General features: G+C 43.5%; 1 protein-coding gene across 1 annotated transcript in view; it reads left to right on the forward strand.

Annotated features, from left to right (window-relative positions):
• The first annotated feature begins 1,023 nt into the window (after positions 1 to 1,023).
• The window catches only part of PPP2R5A (protein phosphatase 2 regulatory subunit B'alpha), a 183,345-nt gene continuing 168,284 nt past the window's right edge, over positions 1,024 to 16,084 (forward strand). Inside the window, exon 1 of the mRNA XM_089909469.1 lies at positions 1,024 to 1,114. The gene's annotated coding sequence lies outside the window, so the exon portion shown is untranslated. The remainder of the gene's footprint in view (positions 1,115 to 16,084) is intronic.

Raw genomic sequence — 16,084 nt, forward strand, 5'->3', positions numbered from 1 at the left:
TCCTCCTTCAGGAAATTCACATCTTGGCTGAAGCAATAGCAGAATCTCTCTCCCCAGGAGGAAAGAGATTTTCAGCCTCGAGTTAAAAAAAAAAAAAAAAAAAAGAGTTCTTTTTATAGAGTTTTCCCCTTCCAATCTGTTCTATCACCAACTCTCTCTGATATTTCAGCTAGAATCACCTATCTTTTCTCACACCGTCTGTCCGCGGTGTCCAGACTTCAGCCCCGCTGTCACTGGTCTATAAAGATCATGCTCAAGACAGAAAGTCTTGACTCCACCGCTACACTTCCTGGAGCTTAGCATTTGTATATTTTTGAGGTATGTTTATCCAGTCTCCTCCCATAAACTGGAATCACAGAACGTTAGGTAGGAATGGGAGGAACTCTAGTTCACTGATCACCTCCACAGCCTGTTCCTAAATCTCCTGGTCTTTGACCCAGAACTCTCCCCGCATTACCACAGCAGTTCCTAGAGGAACCACCACTTCTTTTCCTTGTATCTCTGCCTGGTTGCCTCCAGAATCTGTGCTCAGTGTTGCTGACAGAGAAGCAGAATCTTCTAGCTCTAATCACCCTCAAGGGACCTCTTAGGTTAGCCAACAGACCTGCAGGCACGGGCATGGCTGTTTAGCCGGCTTCCGGTGCCAAGGAATGGCAGGCACACTGCTCTAAGGGGTGGGCCCACCAGCAGTCCTTCTCCATCCCTGCCCCTCCCTCCCTGACTAAGCCACCTCAGTTCCTGTGAGCTGGGGGAGGGGCCTCTGGTCTAGAGGCTCTTCTATATCCTTTTCTCGAGGTGTCTTGTGCCCGCAAGTCCCAGCCTGCGAACCTCAGCAGGGCGTTTTTGCTCACTGGCAATGGTAATCACGCCCTGATGAGTTTATGGAGCTTCCCAGGCCTGCTGGGTGAGTTCACCTGGGAAAGTCATCCAATCCAGAGCTAGGTCTATCCCCACCACGTAGCAGGCTCTGCTGTGAGTCACAGCTTGCAAATGCTGAAATTACTACCACCATATGCCTCGGGATGATAAATTCTCCCAAATGCTATCACTGTAGACTTCCTTCCATGGCAGGCTTTACACCTGTTCTGCAAATCAGCTGAAGTCCTGGCTTCAGGTGAGTTTCTCTTTGTGTCAATTCTCAATTATTCTTGCTAGGGAAAGCAGCAATGGTTTGGATAATATGACGGGACACATTATCTAAAAAAATAATTTAAATAATTTTAATTTGTCTCTGGGATATGTTAGGTGATTTGTTTTAGGCAGAGCCTTTACCTTCCTAATGATACTTCATTTAGGGTAAGGAGAGAAAGAAATGGCATTCCATCAGCCCAGATTAGATAGGCAGCTCTGCAGGTGGGGGAGTAAAGGGGAGCCAGTGGCGCAGGTTACAAAACAATGCGCTCAACATTTACAGCGGCTGGAGATACCCATACTCACTTCCTGCATGCCCAGGGGAGGCAGTGATCACACTTGCAGGGATAGGTTCATACATCTTGCCATCTTCCCATTGATGTGAAGAGGCCTGCCATCTTGGGAGCAACAGAGGTGCAAATCAGGCAGAAAAAGAAGTTCTTCTTAAGTTTAGGAAGTTGGGAGCTGTACCTTAAAATAAAAAAGAATGCGCTATCATGCCCTTCTTCCAGCAAGCGTGGGAAGGTCCTCTTGAGAGACAGAGTAGGCTTTCAGGATCCCGTGGATAGCCAACTCCTTATTGCCCTTTCTAGGATCTTAGAACTCTTAGCCCTGAACAGCAAGATGTAAGAAGACTCCAGGGAGCAGAGAAGGGGACAAGGCAGGCAAATAGAGTAAGAACTGTACAGGATTTAGACTCAGTATTATAGAAAAGGATTGCTTCTTGTTGGCTGTGGGATCATGGGCAAATTATTTATATTGCTCTGACTCTCAATGTACTCATCTCAAGGTACTCATCATGAAAAAGTTAAAACAACAACACTAATAAGAGTAGCTATCTTACAGATGAGTGGCAGCTAAATATAATATTTATGAAAGTATTTTGGAAGCTGTAAATTCCTGTGCAAGTCTTAGTTTTTACCATCATCCTGGCTGGCTCGACCATCCACAGTCTTGGAACTACAGCCCCAGGGACATGCCACCTTAGAGTCTGAAGGACTCTGTGTGTTCAGCATGTAAGGGGTATATTCAGATGTGTACTTAGTCATTGCTATTCTCATTCTGATGTGGGTAGAGGTAGGACAAGAATCCAGAGTAAGACCAACCGCCTTCCGGCACGTAGACTTTTCTCATTTTCCTGACATTTGGTCAGATTTGTTAATGATTCTAGATCTCAGACTCTTCAGATATCAGCCTCTTCAGAAACAATTGGCAGTAGAATTACCATCTCCTTTGGAAGCCAGGTTGGAATCTGCCCAGACTCTCAATAAGAGGGTACTTCCAGACACAGACCTACTAGAGAATAGACTTGAAGATATGGGGACGGGGAAGGGTAAGCTGTGACAAAGTGAGAGAGTGGCATGGACATATACACACTACCAAATGTAAGATAGATAGCTAGTGGGAAGCAGCCGCGTAGCACAGGGAGATCAGCTCAGTGCTTTGTGACCACCTAGAGGGGCGGGATAGGGAGGGTGGGAGGGAAGGAGATACAAGAGGGAAGAGATATGGGAACATATGTATATGTATAGCTGATTCACTTTGTTATAAAGCAGAAACTAACACACCATTGTAAAGCAATTATACCCCAATAAAGATGTTAAAAAAAAAAAAAGAGGGTACTTCCAAACCCTCTGCCAGGGATCCCTTATCTAAGATCCTCTCTTCAAAGGATGGGGAGATAGGGACCTGGGGAAGAGTAACAGGGTGAGTGTGTATGTGTGTGTGTGTGTGTGTGTGTGATAGTCACTGCTGATCTTCAGCTTTCCCATGTGACTACCTTCTTCTCCTGTAGAAGAGAGGAAAAAAAGAATCATGATTAAAGTGTCAGGATACCCTAAGTTTTCCTCTTCTGTTTTGAACCCTCTTTCTCATCTCTCAGTTTGTCCCCTTCTTTCTTTTGACCACTGCTTCCACTCCTGGCTGTAGTGTTTCTGTTCTCTTGTCCTCTTATCTTAAAGCCACAGGGCCTCCGGGATCAAATGACAGACTCTTGGAGGAAAATAGGAGATGTGCTTTGGGACCAGTGAGGTAACCTGCAGGCTCTCAGTGTCGCTGAGAGGAGGAACAGGCTCACCTGATGTTCTCAAATGGCCTACTGGTGTTGAAGGTTGAGTCTAGCTATTCCTAAGTCTTCCCAGACTTGTGTTCCTAACTCATCCAAATCCAGTGGAATCTTAATCCTCATTCCACATGGAGCTGTCAGTACCATTAGTTCTTCACCTCAGGACTTTTATTTATCCTTCAACTACCTATCTGCTACCTTCTAGTGCTTCCTACCCTTCGTGGGAATGGGGTACATTTCAAATTGTCTTCAGCGGACATAGTGTTTCTAAAACTGGATTCTTACCAAGGAGTTACTAAATCAGGAATCTTCAAAAGGCTCATATCCTATCTTAGGTTGGGTTCCCTAGAGCGAGAGCCTGATGTGAGGATTCCTGTACAGGTGACTCTTCGGGGGAGTGCTTCAGAAGAAATCTGAGGGAAGGAGGGGAGCAGAGCAAGGAAGGGGAAAGCTAAGCAGGAATGTGACTTCAGGAGAATCATGGCCTCCACCTGGTCCTTCCAGGAGCTCTGGAGTATAAATGGCACCACAGAGTTGTCCTGCATTGAGGCAAGGAGGTGGGTGCTTTTGTATCCACACACCAGTCAGCCACTGGCTGTAGGCTTGGAGGGGTGTCATTCCCAGGCACGTGGGAGGTGGGTCCTGTTGTCCAAAGTGTGAGGTGTCAGCAGCACCTGCAACAGCTGAGAACAGAGATCCCTGACTGTTAAAGGGACCCCAAGCACACCATCCGCCTCTGCTACCTACCCCCTGACTCTTTCATCCATCTTGAAATTCTGCCATATTGAAGTAATTCTAAGTACAGAAAAAAAAAGAAAAAAGAAAAAGGTTTTAACTGCAGTGTGATTTATGATAAAATGCTGTAAAATGCAAAAATCTGAAGTTTCACAGGACAGGAACAAGGAAGTCAATAAGCATGTAATGATATAATTAGGTAAATAAATTATGCATTTGCACGGCATTCTTTGCCCCATAAAGTCTGCCCCCCTCCATCTACCTCCCTGAGTTCATCTGGTACCACTCTCCCCACCCTGCTCACTATGCTGTAATCAAATTGGTCTCCTCTCTGTTCCTCCAATGCAACAGGCTTGCTACTTTCCTGGGGCTCGTGCACTTCCCTTCTCTCTGTCTGTAACACTGCACACGGCTGCCCCTAAAATCACTCAGGACTTGGATCCCGCATCATACCTCCCAAGAGGACTTCCCTAAACACCCAGCTTCAGGAGCTTCCCTTGTCACTCTCTAACATATCACCCTGTTTTCTAGCTCTTATCACGCTATGGTTTATTATCTTTTACCTGTCTTCCTTCCTCTAGCGTAAAAGCTTTGGGAGAGTGGCAATCTTATCTGCTTTATCCAGAGCTGGAGTGTAGGAGTCACTCAATCAGTGGCTGTTTGGTAAGTGAATGAATGTATACACAGTTTAAAATGGTGTTTACCAGGGCTTCCCTGGTGGCGCAGTGGTTAAGAATCCACCTGCCAATTGAGGGGACACGGGTTCAAGCCCTGGTGCGGGAAGATCCCACATGCCGCAGAGCAACTAAGTCTGTGCGCCACAGCTACTGATCCCACGTGCTGCAACTACTGAAGGCTGTGGGCCTAGAACCTGTGCTCCACAACAAGAGAAGCCCGCGCACAGCAACGAAGGGTAGCCTCCACTCGCCGCAACTAGAGAAAGCCCACACACAGCAACGAAGACCCAACGCAGCCCAAAATAAATAAAATAAATAAATTTTAAAAAAATGTTTACCACAATTATGCAACAAAAAGTTTTAAATGACCAATATCTACTGTTCAGCAAAAACACCATGATGTAAAATGTCATATGTTATATCATTAAATATTCATTGAGAGAAGTTCTGCTTCTGGCCGTGATGGAGTAATAGCGGCTCCAGAGGTTTACTCTCTTACCTTAAACAACTAAAATTCTGGACAAACTATGACATAGTGGTTTTCAGACTTTGGACAATAGTCAGCACAGGACTGTTTCCCCTGAGAGGAGGGGGAGAAAAACAAGGCCAGTCCTATGATTGCTTCACCTTACTAGCTGGAGGCAGTTTCTAGGCTGCAGTTTGAGGACGGGGGAACCCAAACAAAGCCTGGTGGTCGCACTGAATTGAGAGGTTGGAGTTCAGGGAAGCTAAGATAGCTAGAGTTTAAGAGGCAGCATCAGAGAGGAGGGACCTGCCCAGAGAGAGAGCTCTGAAGATCTGCAGATCAACTCCTTGGCTGAGAGAAAACACATGTGAAAGAAAATGACCCGAAGCTGGGAGAGGAGGGATGTGAGGGGAACACGCACAGCAATGGGCATCAAGAGCCCCCCAAATTCCTGGAGCTCATGGAATTCTGTTCCCACTAACCAGAGTGGAAAGACCTCATAATACACAGGGCATCAAGTAGGGTCCTCAGAAGGACATTGTCAGAATAGTGGGACCTGATCAGCCCTAGACTCACTGTCTAGCACCCACCTAACAGGACTATAGTACACTGTGCAGGAATCAAACTGACTGTAAGTAAGCAAGCTGTGTGTCAGAACCACCTAGAGCACCATTTAAAGGATTACAGTAAGACCCAGTGCCCCAAAATGTAAAATTCACAATATCCTGCAACCAAGCAAAGCTTGACAAATATGCATCAAAATAAGAAAATATTACCCGTAACCAGGAGAAAAATCAATCTGTAGAAACTGCCCTAGAAATGCCAGAGGCGACGGAATTTAGCAGACAAGAAAATGAAAACATACTCCACATGCTGAGGAAGGTAGAAGAAAACGTAAAGACAATGAAGGGAGAAATGGAAGAGACCAAAAAGGTCCAACTGAAACTCCTAGAGGTGAAAAATATAATATCTGAAATGAAAAATATACTGCATGAGATTAAGAGCAAATCAGATAACGCAGATGAAAAGATCAAGGAATTTAAAACATGACAATAGAAACTGTCAAAAAAAAAAAAGATTAGGGAAACAAAAAAAAGCTTCAGTTACCTGTGAGACAATATCTAGTAAATCTGAGTCCCAGGAGAGGAGGGGAGGTAGAAAAAATTTTTGAAAAACTAATGGCTGAAATATTCCCCAAATTGATGAAAACTATCAACTCACAGATATAAGAAGCTCAATAAACTCCAAGCAGAATAAACCTAAAGAAAACCACGTCAGGGCACATCCTAATCAAACTGCTGGAAACTAGTGATAAAAATTAAAATCTTAAAAGTGGTCAGAGGAAAAGTCATAATATTCAGAGGAGCAAAGATACAAATGACAGCATTCTTCCTGTCAGAAACTCTGCAATTTAGAGAGAGTGGAGCAACATCTTTACTGAAAATAAAACCTGATTTCTATACCCTATGAAAATATCTTTCAGAAACAAAAGCAAAATAAATGCTTTTTCAGACAAAGAAAAGCCAAAAGAATTTGTTGCCAGGAGACCTGCACTAGAAGAAATGTTAAAGGCAGAAGGTGATGGAAATTTGGATCTACACAAAGGAATAAAAAGCACCAGAAATGCTAAATAGTAGGCTAAATAGAAAAGAAGATATTCTTGCTTTTAAATCTCTTTAAAAGATCATTGATTAATGCAAAAATAATTGCAATGTATCTTCAGTTTATAGCATATGTCAGAGTAAAATGTTTGACAATAGCCCGGGAGGGAGGGAATGTAAGGCACTTCTGTAAGTTTCTTTCACTATATGTGAAGTGACATAAAACTATAAAATTATTTGAAGGTAGACTGTGATAAGGTTGAAGATGTACATTGTAAACCATAGAGAGCAACCACCAAAACGAATTGTTTAAGAGATACATACAGGGCTTCCCTGGTGGCACAGTGGTTAAGAATCCACCTGCCAATGCAGGGGACACGGGTTAGAGCCCTGGTCCAGGAAGATCCCACATGCCACAGAGCAACTAAGCCCATGTGCCACAACTACTGAGCCTGCGCTCTCGAGCCCGTGAGCCACAACTACTGAAGCCCGTGTGCCTAGAGCCCGTGCTCTGCAACAAGAGAAGCCACTGCAATGAGAAGCCTGTGCACCACTACAAAGAGTAGCCCCCGCTCACCGCAGCTAAAGAAAGCCAGTGCAGCAAGAAAGACCCAATGCAGCCAAAAATAAATAAATAAAAATAAAGTTCCCTTTAAAAAAAGAGGTACATACAGCTAATAGTGGAAATAAAATAGAAGCATAAAAAAATGCTCAATAAATCCAAAAGAAGACAGAGGAGAAAAGAAATGAAGAACAAATGAGATACATAGAAAACATACAGCTTAAACTTTCCAGCCAACACAGGTATATGATACATTTCCCAACCTCCTGATTTCGGGGGAGGAAAGCCACCTGGTTCAGCTTCTGGCTCTCTTGTGGAAAGGGAGTTATGGTGTGAATCATGACTACACCAGGCACTTTCCCAGGACAACCTTCCTGAGCACTATCCTAAAGGGCACCGCTAAGGAAAACACCCTTGGACCTTCACTGTCATCTAGGAAAGCCTGTCAATCAGCCAGCCCATGAGGCACATCGTAGCAATGAGCACCACTTGTGTAGGGGAAGACCAATGTGACAGGGTAGAACAAGATGGTCCCAAGACCACACCTGTGTGTAAGTCTCTCTCCCACCAAGGTTTCTTCATGTGTCTGTCTTCTGTCCCCTCAGGCACTAGAGAGGTGAGGTCTTCTGAGACCACCATGAAAACGTACATTGACTGGAGGGGAGGGACCACTTCCATTTGCATGTTAGCATGAACCGGTTAAATAGATTAGCTGAACTATACCTTGGAACTACTAACCCTGGGAGAAAGAACTATAGAGCAGTTAAGTTTTCTGCATTAAGATAAAACCAGCCATGGTGGGCAAGAAGCTTGCATCAGTAAGAGGGAATAACACCCTAAAGACCAACCCTCCTGTTTCAATTTGCCCTTGGGCCTAGTCCTGTTGAGTCTTAGATGGTAGTAGGATGGTGGTTCTTAATATGGAGGCACATCTTTGACTACTAGAATTTGGGATGGAATATTTGAAAAAAATTATTATTATTAGAATAATTCAAAAATGACACCAAATTCAGCAGTGATTTCACCTGCAGTCATTGCTAGAATCTAACAAACCCTCACAGTATTTACAATCGAAGAGAGAGTACTGGTTTTGCGTCCATTTATATCAACATGTCACTGTTTGGAAAGAGCTTGTTTATTGCCCCCTAAAGCCATCTCTTACATAATCCTAAGACAATGTTCTCATGTGTTCCAGTCAACACAGAACTTTTTTCTGCTTTGTTTTTTGTTTTCTGGGGGATTGGGGGATGGTTGAACTGGGGAAGTTATACATTCTGGCTCCACGTTATACCATTCCTCTTTCTAGAAGAAAGTTTGCATCCCTCTCAATACCCCATGGTATAATCTGCTTGACTCAGCATTCTGACATACCTGAATCCTCAGTTTTAGCAAAAAATTAACTTTATGCATTAACCAATATTTGGCAGTGCCCCATGAAAGGAGCGACAGCAGCAGAGAGTAAATAGGAAATAGGATTTCAGCCCCAGGAAGCTGAACTTGACTCAGTCAAGGCTAACAACACCGGCCACATCCAATACCCTGAGTCTGAGTGGGTCACACAGGGTGGGCTTCTGTCACCAGCAGAAGTTTATCAGCCTTGAGCCATATGACTCAGCTGGGGCAGGACCAGTTAAAAGTGAGGAAACCATCCACGTATGTCAGAGATACGTTTTCTCTTTTTTCCCTTTGGGAAGATGTTCTTGGGAACTCTTTGCCAGGAAGTTGGTCACTTCCTGCCCCAGTGTTGAGGTTCCAAAAGGCAGAAATAGCTTCTCTTGCCACACAGAATTGGCTGAAGATGCCTCCCCACTCCAGAAGACAGGCCTCGGGATGGTGCTTTCCAGTATCAGGAAAGTGAGCCCCTCAGGGAGCTTGGGGACAGGAGGCAGCAGCTGCAGGACAAGCAGCATGACTGAGAAGAGTGGGCTTGGGGGGCCGAGGGCAAAGGGCAAAAGGACTTAGAAAAGTAACAGGTCTGCTGGAGAAACTGCCAGAAGAAATGTGCTGAAAGTGTAGGCAAGCGCATGAAAGGAAAGAGTGGACTAAATGATGAGGAAGGACAAGAAGTATGTTCATAAGAGCCTGCAGAAGGGACAGCAAAGCTCTAATAGAAATGCTAGTAACTGGCCAGTGAGGGACACGGGGCTGGCTACACGCAGGAAGGGGTCGAGTGTGCAAGAAGGGGAAGAAAACGACAACTGTTAGGGCCAAAAACTGGAACACTTACTTGGTCCTGCTAGACTAAAGAACTCCCCGAGTGGGCGTTAATGCTACATTCAAATTTGTATTACACCTACATTATTTTTGCGTAATAAATGTGTACTAAGTTCTATTGGTAATTTACCCATGGAATTGATTAAATTAATATCAAATATATCCTTTTTTGTCTAAGGTATTGGTCTGCCCAGGTAAGAGGGACCTCTGCCTTGGGCCTATGCTTTAGAGCTTTACTATTCAAAGTATGGTCCTTATACCACAGCACTGGCATCATCTGGGAGCTTGTTAGGACTGCAGAATCTCAGCCCCTACCACAGACCTGCTAAATAAGATCCCAGGGGATTCACATGCACATTGCAGTCTGAGAAATGTGCTTCCTTCAGCTGTGTCTCTGCTCACTGGAGGAGGGGTCCTCGGGGCCAAGGAGATGTGGCCACCTGAGCCCACCTTCTCCTCTAGACCATGCTCCAGGGAGCAGGGATGCCTGAATCCTCTGCAAAGCTGGCCTTTCCTGCTCCTGCCTCCAGGACCTGTGTGCACTTTTCCCAGACCACGCTTCCGGAGCCAACCTCACTTCTGGTATGAGATCTGCGGCCCTGAAAGGTGGCCTCGGGGCAGCTGTTTGCAGGGGGGTGTGGACAGAGGTTGGACCACAGGCTGAAGTACCCATGGCCTCGCTCATGAGGCCCCTCAGAGAGAGTCAAGGGCAGTAAGGGAAGTGGGGACAGATCAGAGGGGAATGGGAGTCATTTCCTGAGCCACCCCATTCCAGCACAGAACTCCAAGGAGTTCAAGAATTCTGCATTTGACATTGCCCTTCCAGGTCATTATGAAGGTACACTTGTCAAAGTAGGAGAATAAAACATTTTATTTAACAGCTTATTCTCGATTCATAACTTTTAAATATTTAGACATAGGTACAGGGGACTCCATGTGGGCTTTTGCTTGTGTCCCACAAATGTTTTTGTTGTACCCAAAATACACAGATCTGGAGAGAGCCAAGTGACCATGCTCACATCGACTGGTTCCCAGGCAGGACTGTACCCGAGTAAAACCTCTCTATGGCCCACTTATCCAGCTGGTGATAAAAAGGAGAAAATATCCCTCAGAACTTGAAAAGGGGGGTTATAAAGGAAAAAATCAGATTCTAGAAGGTAGAGCAAAAACAGGGCAAGAACCTATCATTATACAACTTGAAAAGTGCTATTAACAGAGTTATAGGTAGAGTATCCTGTTAGCCCAGAGAGACAGACATAACTTCAGCCAGGAAAGTTTCAGTGTGAAAGCTGTAACTGCCGGGATGAAGGGGTTTTGAGACGTGGCCATTTTGGTGGAAAAGGGCAGCCTGTAGCCAGTCTGGCTGGAAGACTGAATGTGTAGAGAAAGTTCCAGGGGCCAAGTCTGCAGAGGTGAGAGGGACAAGACTATGGAGGGTCTTTATTTAGAAGATCAACATTTCCCAAACTGCTCTGCAGCCATCTTTGTGCCATAGAGGTTTCTAGGATGTTATCAATATTTTTCTTCCAAAATTTATTTAAATACATACATATATATACCATACTTTGAATGTGTATTTAAATACATATATATATAGATGACATTATGTGGAACAACTATGAACCTACATGTGAAAAAAATGAATTTAGACACAGAACTTATACCCTTCACAAAAATAGACCTACAAGTGAAACGCAAAACTCAAAACATCATAGACCTTAGAGCAAAACACAAAACCATCAAACTCCTAGAAGATAACATAGGAGAAAACCTAGATGGCCTTAGGTATGGCAATGACTTTTTAGATACAACACCAAAGGCATGATTTATGAAGGAAATAACTGATGAGCTGGACTTCATCAAAATTAGAAACTTCTCTTCTGTGAAAACGACGTCAAGAGAATAAGACAAGCCACGACTGGGAGAAAATATTTGCAAAAGACACACCTGACAAAGGACTTTATCCAAAATATGCAAAGAACTCTTAAAAGTCAACAATAAGAAAACAAACAGCCTGATTAAAAATGGGCAAAAAACCTGAACAGACACTTCACCAAAGAAGATATACAGATGGCAAGTAAGCATATGAAAAGATGTTCAATGTCATATGTCATTACAGAACTGAAAATTAAAACAACAATGAGATACCACTACACACCTATTAGAATGGCCAAATGTTGGCCAGGATATGGAGCAATAGGAACTCTCATTCATTGCTGGTGGGAATGCAAAACGGTACAGCAACTTTGCAAGACAGTTTGACGATTTCTTATAAAACTAAATGTACTCTTACCATATGATTCAGCCATTTTGCTTTTTGCTATTCACCCAAATGAACTGAAAAACTTATGCCCACACACAAAAAAACTGTACGTGGATACTTATAGCAGCTTTATTCATAATTACCAAAAGTCAAAACAACCAAGATGTTTTCATTAGGTAGATGGATAAAGTGTGGTACATCCAAACAATGGAATATTAGTATGCTAAAAAGAAATGAGTTATCAAGCCATGACAAGACATGGAGGAATCTTAAATGCATATTACTAAGTGAAAGAACCCAGTCTGCAAAGGCTACACACTGTATGATTCCAACCAGATGACATTCTGGAAACGGCAAAACTATGAAGACAGTAAAAAGATCAGTGGCTCCAAGGGGTGTAGTGGGGGACAGGTGACTAGGCAGAACACAGAGGATTGTTAGGGTAGTGAAAATATTCTGCATGATACTGCAGTGGTGGATACATGTCACTGTACACTTGTCAAAACCCACAGAATGTACACCAAGAGCGAGTCCTAATATAAACCATGGACTTTAGGCGATTATGATGTGTCAATGTAGGTTCATCATTCATAACGAATGTACTACTCTGGTGGGGGATGTTGATAGTTGGGGAGCCTGTGGGGGGGGAGGGGAGTATATGGAAAATACTTGTACTTCCTGCTCATTTTTGCTGTGAACTTTAGAGTGCTCTAAAAATAAAGTTCGAAGAGGAAGAATAAGAGGAAGGAGGAGAAGGAGGAGGAAAGAAATTGTGAAGAAATGCATAAATGGAGAAGAGTCAAGTCTCCCTTGCAGAAGAATTCCAAATAATTTATGTTGATACTCCACCCTAAAGGACGGAGAGCATAACTCCCCACCCTTAGATGTAGTGATTTCCTTCCAAAGAGAACATTATGGGAAGGGGGATAAGGAGTAAATTTGCAGTAGAGAAATTTGACAAACATGATCTCAGCCAGGTGATCAAGGTCAACATCAACAGTGATAAGTCACATCGATAGTATGTACCCTTGATATCATGGGATGAAAATGGCGCTCTATGTCTGTGATCTTCCTCGTAAAAACCCATAATCCCAGTCTAATCATGAGAAAAACATCGGACAAATCCCAACGGAGAAACAGTCTACAAAATACCTGACTAGCATGTGTCAGAATTATCAGGGTCATCAAAAATAAGAAAGTCTGGGCTTCCCTGGTGGCGCAGTGGTTGAGAGTCCGCCTGCCGATGTAGGGGACGCGGGTTCGTGCCCCGGTCCGGGAAGATCCCACATGCCGCGGAGCGGCTGGGCCCGTGACCCATGGCCGCTGAGCCTGCGCGTCCGGAGCCTGTGCTCTGCAACGGGAGAGGCCGCAACAGTGAGAGGCCTGCGTACCGCAAAAAAAAAAAAAAAAAAAGTCTGAGAAACTGTCATAGTCAAGAGAAGCCTGAGGAGACATGACAACTAAATGTAATGTGGCATCCTAGATGAGTTCCTGGATCACAAAAAGGACATTAGTTAAAAACTAAAGAAATCTGAATCAACTATGTACTTCAGTTAACAATGTATCAATAGTGCTTCATTAATTGTAACAAATGTATCATACTATCTCTGCAATGTTTCTGTAAACCTAAAAGTGTTCTAAAAATTAAAACTTATTTTTAAAAAAGATACTAAAAACACATATGGTTTTTTCCCCTATGGTGTCCACTTCCCTTTAGAAATGGTGTGTCTACACAGGCATGGTGTGCAAAGCTCCTTTGGGAGCTTAAGGGAGGCAGCAACACTTACCAATAAACAATCATCTCTCATTAGGCCCCCTGTGATTTCAGCATTCATTGTTATGCTATTCCATGTTTATTGTGGCCTAAACATTTACACACCATTCTTTAAAATTCTGTGCTGGGCAGGAGGAGGTTGTAGTATAGTGATTGTCTTAGTCTGCTCAGGCTGCCATAACAAAATACCATATAGACTGAGTGGCTTAAACAACAGAAATTTATTTTTCAAAGTTCTGAAGGTTGGCAGTCCAAGATCAAGGTGTCAGCAAGGGTAAGTTTCATTCTGAGGTTTCTTTTCTTGTTGTAGGCAACCTCCATCTTGTTGTGTGCTCACATGACGTCTTTTTGGAAAGAGAGAGAGAGAGAGAGAAGGTTATCTTGTGTCTCTTCTTATAAGGGCACTAATCCAATCATGAGGCCCCCACCCTCATGACCTCCTCTAAACCTAGTTACCTCCCAAAGGCCCCGTCTCCAAATACCATCACGTTGAGGTTAGAACTTCAATAACACATTTTCAACATACACTGCCATTCAGTACACAACAGCAGTTAAGGTCTCCAGGCTCTGGAGTCGAACTACCTTGGTTCGCACACTGACCTTACCCCTTACTATCTCTGTGACCTTGAACAATTTGCTCTATGACTGTCTCTGCCCCTGTTTCTTCATCTGTAAAATGGGATATATAGTTGGCCCTCAGTATCCAGTATCTGAGGGGAAATGTTTCCAGGGTCCCCCACAGATACCAAAATCCAAGATTGCTCAACTCCCTTATATAAAATGGTGTAGTATTTGCACATAATACACACATCCTCCCATATCCTTTTTTTTTAACATCTTTATTGGAGTATAATTGCTTTACAATGGTGTGTTAGTTTCTGCTTTATAACAAAGTGAATCAGCTATACATTTACATATATCCCCATATTTCCTCCCTCTTGCGCCTCCCTCCCACCCCCCCATCCTACCCCTCTAGGTGGTCACAAAGCACAGAGCTGACCTTCCTGTGCTATGCGGCTGCTTCCCACTAGCCCTCTATTTTACGTTTAGTAGTGTATATATGTCCATGCCACTCTCTCACTTCATCCCAGCTTACCCTTCCCCCCCCGTGTCCTCAAGTCCATTCTCTACATCTGCATCTTTATTCCAGTCCTGCCCCTAGGTTCTTCAGAACCATTTTTTTTCTTTTTTTTTTAGATTCCATATATATGTGTTAGCATACGGTATTTGTTTTTCTCTTTCTGACTTACTTCACTCTGTATGACAGACTCTAGGTCCATCCATCTCACTACAAAAAACTCAGTTTCATTTCTTTTTATGGCTGAGTAATATTCCATTGTGTATATGTGCCACATCTTCTTTATCCATTCATCTGTCAATGGACACTTAGGTTGCTTCCATGGCCTGGCTATTGTAAATGGTGCTGCAATGAACATTGTGGTACATGACTCTTTTTGAGTTATGGTTTTCTCAGGGTATATGCCCAGTAGTGGGATTGGTGGGTTGTATGGTAGCTCTATTTTTAGTTTTTTAAGGAACCTCAATACTGTTCTCCATAGTGGCTGTATCAATTTACATTCCCACCAACAGTGCAAGAGTGTTCCCTTTTCTCCACACCCTCTCCAGCATTTACTGTTTCTTTTTTTGTGTGTTTGTGATACGCAGGCCTCTCGCTGCTGTGGCCTCTCCCGTTGCGGAGCACAGGCGCCGAACGCGCAGGCTCAGCGGCATGGCTCACGGGCCCAGCGGCTCCGCGGCATGTGGGATCTTCCCGGACCTGGGCACGAACCCGTGTCCCCTGCATCGGCAGGCGGACTCTCAACCACTGTGCCACCAGAGAAGCCCTGTTTGTAGATTTTTTGATGATGGCCATTCTGACTGGTATGAGGTGATACCTCATGGTAGTTTTGATTTGCATTTCTCTAATGATTAGTGATGTTGAGCATTGTTTCATGTGTTTGTTGGCAATCTGTATATCTTCTTTGGAGAAATATCTATTTCGGTGTTCTGCCCATTTTTGGGTTGGGTTGTTTGTTTTTATGATATTGAGTTGCATGAGCTGCTTGTAAATTTTGGAGATTAATCCTTTGTCAGTTCCTTCATTTGCAAATATTTTCTCCCATTCTGAGCGTTGTCTTTTTGTCTTGTTTATGGTTTCCTTTGCTGTGCAAAAGCTTTGAAGTTTCATGAGGTCCCATTTGTTTATTTTTATTTTTATTTCCATTTCTCTAGGAGGTGGGTCAAAAAGGATCTTGCTGTGATTTATGTCATAGAGTGTTCTGCCTGTGTTTTCCTCTAAGAGTTTGATGGTGTCTGGCCTTACATTTAGGTCTTTAATCCATTTTGAGTTTATTTTAGTGTATGGTGTTAGGGAATGTTCTAATTTCATTCTTTTACATGTAGCTGTCCAGTTTTCCCAGCACCATTTATTGAAGAGGCTGTCTTTTCTCCATTGTATATTCTTGCCTCCTTTATCAAAGATAAGGTGACCATGTGTGTGTGGGTTTATCTCTGGGCTTTCTATCCTGTTCCACTGATCTATATTTCTGTTTTTGTGCCACTACCATACTGTCTTGATTACTGTAGCTTTGTAGTA

The sequence above is a fragment of the Delphinapterus leucas genome, chromosome 1, assembly GCF_059928025.1.
Source record: "Delphinapterus leucas isolate spDelLeu-1000000601 "Yukka" chromosome 1, BTC_Dleu_Yukka2, whole genome shotgun sequence".
NCBI classification, from domain to species: Eukaryota; Metazoa; Chordata; class Mammalia; order Artiodactyla; family Monodontidae; genus Delphinapterus; species Delphinapterus leucas.